Raw genomic sequence first — 8354 nt, forward strand, 5'->3', positions numbered from 1 at the left:
ATCCATCCACACCGAAACAAATGACTCAAATTCGTTCCTTTTTATGGCTGAGTAATATTCCATTGTATATATGTACCACATCTTCTTTATCCATACGTCTGTTGATGGACATTCAGGTTGCTTCCATGTCTTGGCTATTGTAAACAGTGCTGCAATGAACATTGAGGTGCATGTGTCTTTTGGAATTATGGCTTTCTCTGGGTATATGCCTAGTAGTGGGATTGCTGGGTCATATGGTAATTCTATTTTAGTTTTTTAAGGAACCTCCATACTGTTCTCCATAGTGGCTCTATCAATTTACATTCCCACCAACAGTGCAAGAGGGTTCCCTTTTCTCCACACCCTCTCCAGCATTAGTTGTTTGTAGATTTTCTGATGATGCCCATTTTAACTGGTGTGAGGTGATACCTCATTGTAGTTTGGATTTGCATTTCTCTAATAATTAGTGATGTTGAGCAGCTTTTCATGTGCTTCTTGGCCATTGCTATGTCTTCTTTGGAGAAATGTCTATTTAGGTCTTCTGCCCATTTTTGGATTGGGTTGTTTGTTTCTTTCTTGAGCTGCATGAGCTGTTTATATTTTTTGGAGACTAATCCTTTGTCTGTTCATTCGTTTATAAATATTTTCTCCCATTCTGAGGTTTGTCTTTTCATCTTGTTTATGGTTTCCTTTGCTGTGCAAAAGCTTTTAAGTTTCATTAGGTCTCATTTGTTTATTTTTGTTTTTATTTCCATTACTTTAGGAGGTGGGTCAAAAAAGATCTTGCTGTGATTTATGTAAAAGAGTGTTCTTCCTATGTTGTCCTCTAAGAGTTTTATAGTGTCCAGTCTTACATTTAGGTCTCTAATCCATTTTGAGTTTATTTTTGTGTATGGTGTTAGGGAGTGTTCTAATTTCATTCTTTTACATGTAGCTGTCCAGTTTTCCCAGCACCACTTATTGAAGAGACTGTCTTTTCTCCATTGTATATCTTTGCCTCCTTTGTCATAGATTAGTTGACCATATGTGTGTGGGTTTATCTCTGGACTTTTTATCTTGTCCCTTTGATCTATGTTTCTGTTTTTGTGCCAGTACCATATTGTCTTGATTACTGTAGCTTTGTAGTATAGTCTGAAGTCAGGGAGTCTGATTCTTCCAGCTCTGTTTTTTTCCCTCTAGACTGCTTTGGCTATTCGGGGTTTTGGGGTCTCCATAAAAATTTTAAGATTTTTTTGTTCTACTTCTGTAAAAAATGCCATTGGTAATTTGATAGGGATTGCATTGAATCTGTAGATTACTGTGGGTAGTAGAGTCATTTTCACAATATTGATTCTTCCAATCCAAGAACATGGTATATCTCTCCATCTGTTGGTATCATCTTTAATTTCTTTCATCAGTGTCTTATAGTTTTCTGCATACAGGTTTTTTGTCTCCTTAGGTAGGTTTATTCCTAGGTATTTTATTCTTTTTGTTGCAATGGTAAATGGGAGGGTTTCCATAATTTCTGTTTCAGGTATTTCAGCATTAGTGTATAGGAATGCCAGAGATTTATGTGAATTAATTTTGTATCCTGCTACTTTACCAAATTCATTGATTAGCTCTAGTAGTTTTCTTGTGGCATTTTTAGGATTCTCTATGTATAGTATCATGTCATCTGCAAACAGCGACAGTTTCACTTCTTCTTTTCCGATTTGTATTCCTTTTATTTCTTTTTCTTCTCTGATTGCTGTGGCTAGGACTTCCAAAACTATGTTGAATAATAGTGGTGAGAGTGGACATCCTTGTCTCATTCCTGATCTTAGAGGAACTGCTTTCAGTTTTTCACAATTGAGAATGATGTTTACTGTGGGTTTGTCATATATGGCCTTTATTATGTTGAGGTAGGTTCCCTCTATGCCCACTTTCCAGAGAGTTTTTTTTATAAGTGAGTGTTGAATATTGTCAAAATCATTTTCTGCATCTATTGAGATGATCATATGGTTTTTATTCTTCAATTTTTTAATATGGTGTATCATACTGATTTGCATATATTGAAGAATACTTGCATACCTGGGATAAATCCCACTTGATCGTGGTGTATGATCCTTTTAATGTGTTGATGGATTTTGTTTGCTAGTATTTTGATGAGGATTTTTGCAACTATATTCATCAGTGATATTGGTCTGTACTTTTCTTTTTTTGAAGTATCTTTGGTTTTGGTATCAGGGTGATGGTGGCTTCATAGAATGAGTTTAGGAATGTTCCTTCCTCTGCAATATTTTGGAAGAGTTTGAGAAGGATGGGTGTTAGCTCTTCTCAAAACGTTTGATAGAATTAACCTATGAAGCCACCTGGTCCTGGACTTTTGTTTGTTGGAAGATTTTTAATCACAGTTTCAATTTCATTACTTGTGGTTGGCCTGTTCATATTTTCTGTTTCTTCCTGATTCAGTCTTGGAAGGTTATACCTTTCTAAGACTTTGTGCATTTCTTCCAGGTTGTCCATTTTATTGGCATACAGTTGCTTGTAGTAGTCTCTTAGGATGCTTTGTATTTCTGTGATGTCTGTTGTAACTTCTCCTTTTTCATTTCTAATTTTATTGATTTGAGTCCTCTCCCTCTTTTTCTTGATGAGTCTGGCTAATGCTTTATCAATTTTGTTTACCTTTTCAAAGAACAAGCTTTTAGTTTTATTGATCTTTGCTATTGTTTTCTTTGTTTCTATTTCATTTATTTCTGCTCTGATCTTCATGATTTCTTTCCTTCTGCTAACTTTGGGTTTTGTTTGTTCTTCTTTGCCTAGTTCCTTTAGGTGTCAAGTTAGAATGTTTACTTGAGATTTTTCTTGTTTCTTGAGGTAGGCTTGTAAACATGTGTTTGTGTTTTTTACGTTTTTCTCCCTGTAATTCATTTCAAATCTCATAGTGTTGTGGTCAGAAAAGATGCTTCATATGATTTCAGTTTTCTTAAATTTACTGATGCTTGATTTGTGACCCAAGATGTGATCTATCCTGGAGAATGTGCTGTGCGCTCTTGTGAAGAAAGTGTAATCTGCTGTTCTTGGATGGAGTGTCTTATAAATATCAATTAAATCTATCTGGTCTATTGTGTCATTTAAAACTTCTGTTTCCTTATTTATTTTCATTTTGGATGATCTGTCCATTGGTGTAAGTGAGGTGTTAAAGTCCCCCACTATTATTGTGTTACTTTCAATTTCCTCTTTTATAGCTGTTAGCAGTTACCTTATGTATTGAGATGCTCCTATGTTGGGTGCATATATATTTATAATTGTTATATCTTCTTCTTGGATTGATCCCTTGATCATTATGTAGTGTCCTTCCTTTTCTCTTGTAACATTCTTTATTTTAAAGTCTGTTTTATCTGATATGAGTATAGCTACTCCAGCTTTCTTTTGATTTCCATTTGCATGGAATCTCTTTTTCCATCCCCTCACTTTCAGTCTGTATGTGTACCTACGTCTGAAGTGGGTCTCTTGTAGACAGCATATATATGGGTCTTGTTTCTGTATCCATTCAGCAAGCCTGTGTCTTTTGGTTGATGCATTTAATCCATTCATGTTTAAGGTAATTATCGATATGTATGTTCTTATTACCATTTTCTTAATTGTTTTGGGTTTGTTTTTGTAGGTCCTTTTCTTCTCTTGTGTTTCCCACTTCGAGAAATTCCTTTAGCATTTGTTGTAGAGCTGGTTTGGTGGTGCTGTATTTTCTTAGCTTTTGCTTGTCTGTAATACTTTTGATTTCTCCATCGAATCTGAATGAGATCCTTGCCAGATAAAGTAATCTTGGTTATAGGTTCTTCCCTTTCATTGCTTTAATTATATCATGCCACTCCTTTCTGGCTTGTAGAGTTTTTGCTGAGAAATCAGCTGTTTACCTTATGGGAGTTCCCTTGTATGTTATTTGTCATTTTTCCCTTGCTGCTTTCAATAAGTTTTTTTTGTCTTTAATTTTTGCCAATTTGATTACTATGTGTCTTGACATGTTTCTCCTTGGGTTTATCCTGTATGGGACTGGCTGCACTTCCTGGAATTGGGTGGCTATTTCCTTTACATGTTAGGGAAGTTTTCAACTATAATCTCTTCAAATATTTTCTCTGGTCCTTTCTCTCTCTCTTCCCCTTCTGGGACCCCTGTAATGCGAATGTTGTTGTGTTTAATGTTGTCCCAGAGGTCCCTTAGGCTGTCTTCATTTCTTTTCATTCTTTTTTCTTTAGTCTATTCTGCAGCCGGGAATTCCACCATTCTGTCTTCCAGGTCACTTTTCGTTCTTCTGCCTCACTTATTCTGCTATTGATTCCTTCTAGTGTAGTTTTCATTTCAGTTATTGTATTGTTCATATCTGTTTGTTTGTTCTTTAATTCTTCTAGGTCTTTGTTAAACATTTCTTGCATCTTCTCTATCTTTGCCTCCGTTCTTTTTCTGAGGTCCTGAGTCATCTTCACTATCATTATCCTGAATTCTTTTTCTGGTAGCTTGCCTATCTCCACTTCATTTAGGGGTTTTTCTGGGGTTTTATCTTTTTCCTTCATCTGGTACATAGACCTCTGCCTTTCCATCTTGTCTGTCTTTCTGTGAATGTGGTTTTTGTTCCACAGGCTGCAGGATTGTAGTTCTTCTTGCTTCTGCTCTCTGCCCTCTGGTGGATGAGGCTATCTAAGAGGCTTGATGGGCAGGACTGGTAGTGGGTAGAGCTGACTGTTGCTCTGGTGGGCAGAGCTCAGTAAAACTTTAATCTACTTCACTGTTGATGGGTGGGGCTGGTTCTCTCTCTGTTGGTTGTTTGGCCTGGGGCAACCCAACACTGGAACCTACCTGGGCTCTTTGGTGGGGCTAATGACAGACTCTGGGAGGACTGATGCCAAGGAGTACTTCCCAGAACTTCTGCTGCCAGTGTCCCCATGGTGAGACACAGCCACCACCACCCCCGCCTCTGCAGGAGACCCTCCAACACTAGCAGTAAGTCTAGTTCAGTCTCCCCTGGGGTCACTTCTCCTTCCCCTGGGTCCCGATGCACACACTATATTTTGTGTGCCCTCCAAGAGTGGAGTCTCTGTTTTCCCCAGTCCTGTCGAAGTCCTGCAATCAATTCCCACTAGGCTTCAAAGTCTGATTCTCTAGGAATTCTTCCTCCTGTTGCCAGACCCCCAGGTTGGGAAGGCTGACGTGGGGCTCAGAACCTTCAATCCAGTGGGTGGACTTCTGTGGTATAAGTGTTTTCCAGTCTGTGAGTCACCCACCCACCAGTTATGGGATTTGATTTTACTGGGATTGTGCCCCTCCTACCATCTCATTGTGGCTTTTCCTTTGTCTTTGGATGTGGGATATCTTTTTTGGTGAGTTCCAGTGTCTTCCTGTTGATGACTGTCCAGCAGCTAGTTGTGATTCTTGTGCTCTCACAAGAGGGAGTGAGACCACGTCCTTCTACTCTGCCATCTTTGTTCCTCCTCTCCCCAGACCTTTATGTTCTTCAAGTCTTTGCCATCAAAAAAGCATGAAAGGGCTTCCCTGGTGGTGCAGTGGTTGAGAGTCCACCTGCCAATGCAGGGGACACAGGTTCGTGCCACGGTTCGGGAAGATCCCACATGCTGTGGAGCGGCTAGGCCCATGAGCCATGGCCGCTAAGCCTTCACATCCGGAGCCTGTGCTACACAACAGGAGAGGCCACAACAGTAAGAGCCCCATGTACCGCCAAAAAAAAAAAAAAAGCATGAAAATCCACGGAGCAAACCCTACTCCAAATTGAAGCCTGAAATATAGCTCAATCTAGCTGAGTCTATCTAAGATCCATTGGACCAGAGTTTGAGTTAAAACTCATTAAAAAGAACAAATATTTGTTGTTTGGAGTCACTGTGATTGTGGCAGTTCCTTGTTACACAGCACTATCACAGAAAAAAAGTCTAACATGTTGGGTCAATTTTTTCTTTCAACTTCTAGAACATTAGTTGTCTTTATTATTGTTTTGTATTTAGAAAATTGTGTCTTCTTTGGGGGACATTTTAGGGTGTTTGTAATAATAATTATCAAGTATATTTTATGTGTGAGGCACTACACTAGATAATTTAAATATTTATATCATTTAATTATCCCCAAAAACCTAGGAAGTTGGCATGAGTATTTCCATAAATTAAGGTGACTCAAAAAGTTAAGTAACTTCCCCCAAAGTGCACAGAAGTTTAATGAAAGAGGCAGGATTCAGATGAAAGGCTGTCTGGATCCCAAATCCATGTTCTATATGTCTTTTCAACTTGGAAGTCTTTGTCAGTTTTTCTAAAAGGTAAAAATCATTAGAGGTACCTCGTCAATTTTATTCAACCAAGAGACCACCAAAAGCATACTGAATTTACAACCTTGCTAAATAAGTGAGTCTATTTTTCTAATTTATAGATGAGGAAACTGGAACACATAGGGACAGGATTTCTCTGTTAGCAAGTCCTCAACTCCTATAATCTCTGTTGTAGGGATACTCTAAGCCAGTCATACTTTGTCTCACTCAATTCTGAGCTCTTTCAAAGGGAAAGAAAAATCTGTTCACCCATGTGTTTTAAACCTCCATCTCCACCCACAGTGTATGCCATATAGGAATTAGAAAAGAACCTGGTCCACTAAAGTTGCTCAATACTTATGTGTTCAATAATGGGAAGAAAAGAGCTGAACTCTGCTCCCTATTTAATGGGAAGACCCTTAGGAGTCACCCTGAGTGACATGCTTTGCATAGTAAGTGAGATTTTAATACTTCCAGTCTTCTACTATCTTTTTCATCCACTGACAGAGAACAGGACTATGTTTATTTCTATTTCAGAAAGCACACAGTTGGTTGGAGAAGGGATTTAAGTTCACTCATTTTTGAGCAAACATTTCATAAACACCTTTCTCTCCAAAGACTAGAGATTTTCTCTAACTGAAGAATCATCAAATTACATCATTAGAGAGGTCCATGTCTTGCCCATGATCCCACATCATTACTGGAAATTGTTTAGGACTACCACATTATTGACGATTACCTTGTTGCTGATGGATCTCACAGAGCACAGCAAATCTCTATGAGGAGACTCTATCATTGCTTCTTCTGGAGAAAAAAACTTTTTTTTCAGTCTTTACCTCAACCCATGGTCAAGCAGACTTAGATCTCTTTTGGAAATACATGTCTTTGTTCAAAATACCAATAGCACAAACCACAGAGAATTAACTAGGGTGGCCATTAAAGAAAAATCTCTCTCAGTTAAGAAGATTCTCAGTATAAAAAGCTTTATTTTTCTGGGGGTACCAAAACCAATTTAACCAGATCCTAATCTACTGGGATATTATCAGAGCCTAACTGACCTGGGGGAAATTCAATTCCAGCTTACTCAATCCTGTCCCACTTAAGAGTGGAGGAAAAACAGTGAGAAGCACTTGTGAGAAGCATTCACAGTCCAGAGGCTCAGGCTCACTAAAAGACTGAGACCTAATCACAGGACTGTAGAATGTTTCCCCTCCCCCCACATTTTATCACCACATTACTAAAACCCTATTTACAGTAATTCCTTTAACACACTACATCATTTCTGGCTATCAGGAAAAAAGTTATAAGGCATAACAAAGGGGAAAAACATAATTTGAAGAGACAGAGCAAGCATCAGAACCAGACATGTCAGGGATGTTATCAGACTAGGAATTTGAAATAACTATGATTAATATATTAAGGGCATACTCCAATATTGTAATACAGTATTGTATTAATCACTTTAGTCTAGCATAAAAGTTATAGGACAGAAGTTTTAAAAATAACTGTATCTTCAGTACTTTGTTAATGGCTATACAATATAAAAAGATATAAATTAGACATCAAAAATGAGATGTGTTGAGGGGTAGTAAATGGGGAAAATTTTGTATGTAATCACAGTTATCAGCATAAAATAGACTTATATCTATAAGATGTTTTATGTAAGCTTCATGGTAACCACATAACAAAAACTTACAGTAGATATACAAAGGATAAAAAGAAGAGATTCAAAGCATATCACTACAGAAAATCATCACTTCACAAAGGAAGACAGCAAAAGAGGAACAAAGGAATTACAAAAGAGCCAGAAAACAACGAATGGAATACCATTAGTAAATTTTTTTTTTCGGTACGTGGGCCTCTCATTGTTGTGGCCTCTCCCATTGCGGAGCACAGGCTCCGGATGCACAGGCTCAGCAGCCATGGCTCACGGGCCCAGTCACTCCACGGCATGTGGGATCCTCCCGGACTGGGGCACGAACCCGTGTCCCCTGCATCGGCAGGTGGACTCTCAACCACTGCACCACCAGGGAAGCCCAATTAGTAAGTTTTGACTTATCAATAAGTACTTTAAATGTAAAAGAATTAAATTCTCCCATCAAAAGACTTAGAG

This window comes from Delphinus delphis, chromosome 4 (assembly GCF_949987515.2).
Source record: "Delphinus delphis chromosome 4, mDelDel1.2, whole genome shotgun sequence".
Taxonomy (NCBI): Eukaryota; Metazoa; Chordata; class Mammalia; order Artiodactyla; family Delphinidae; genus Delphinus; species Delphinus delphis.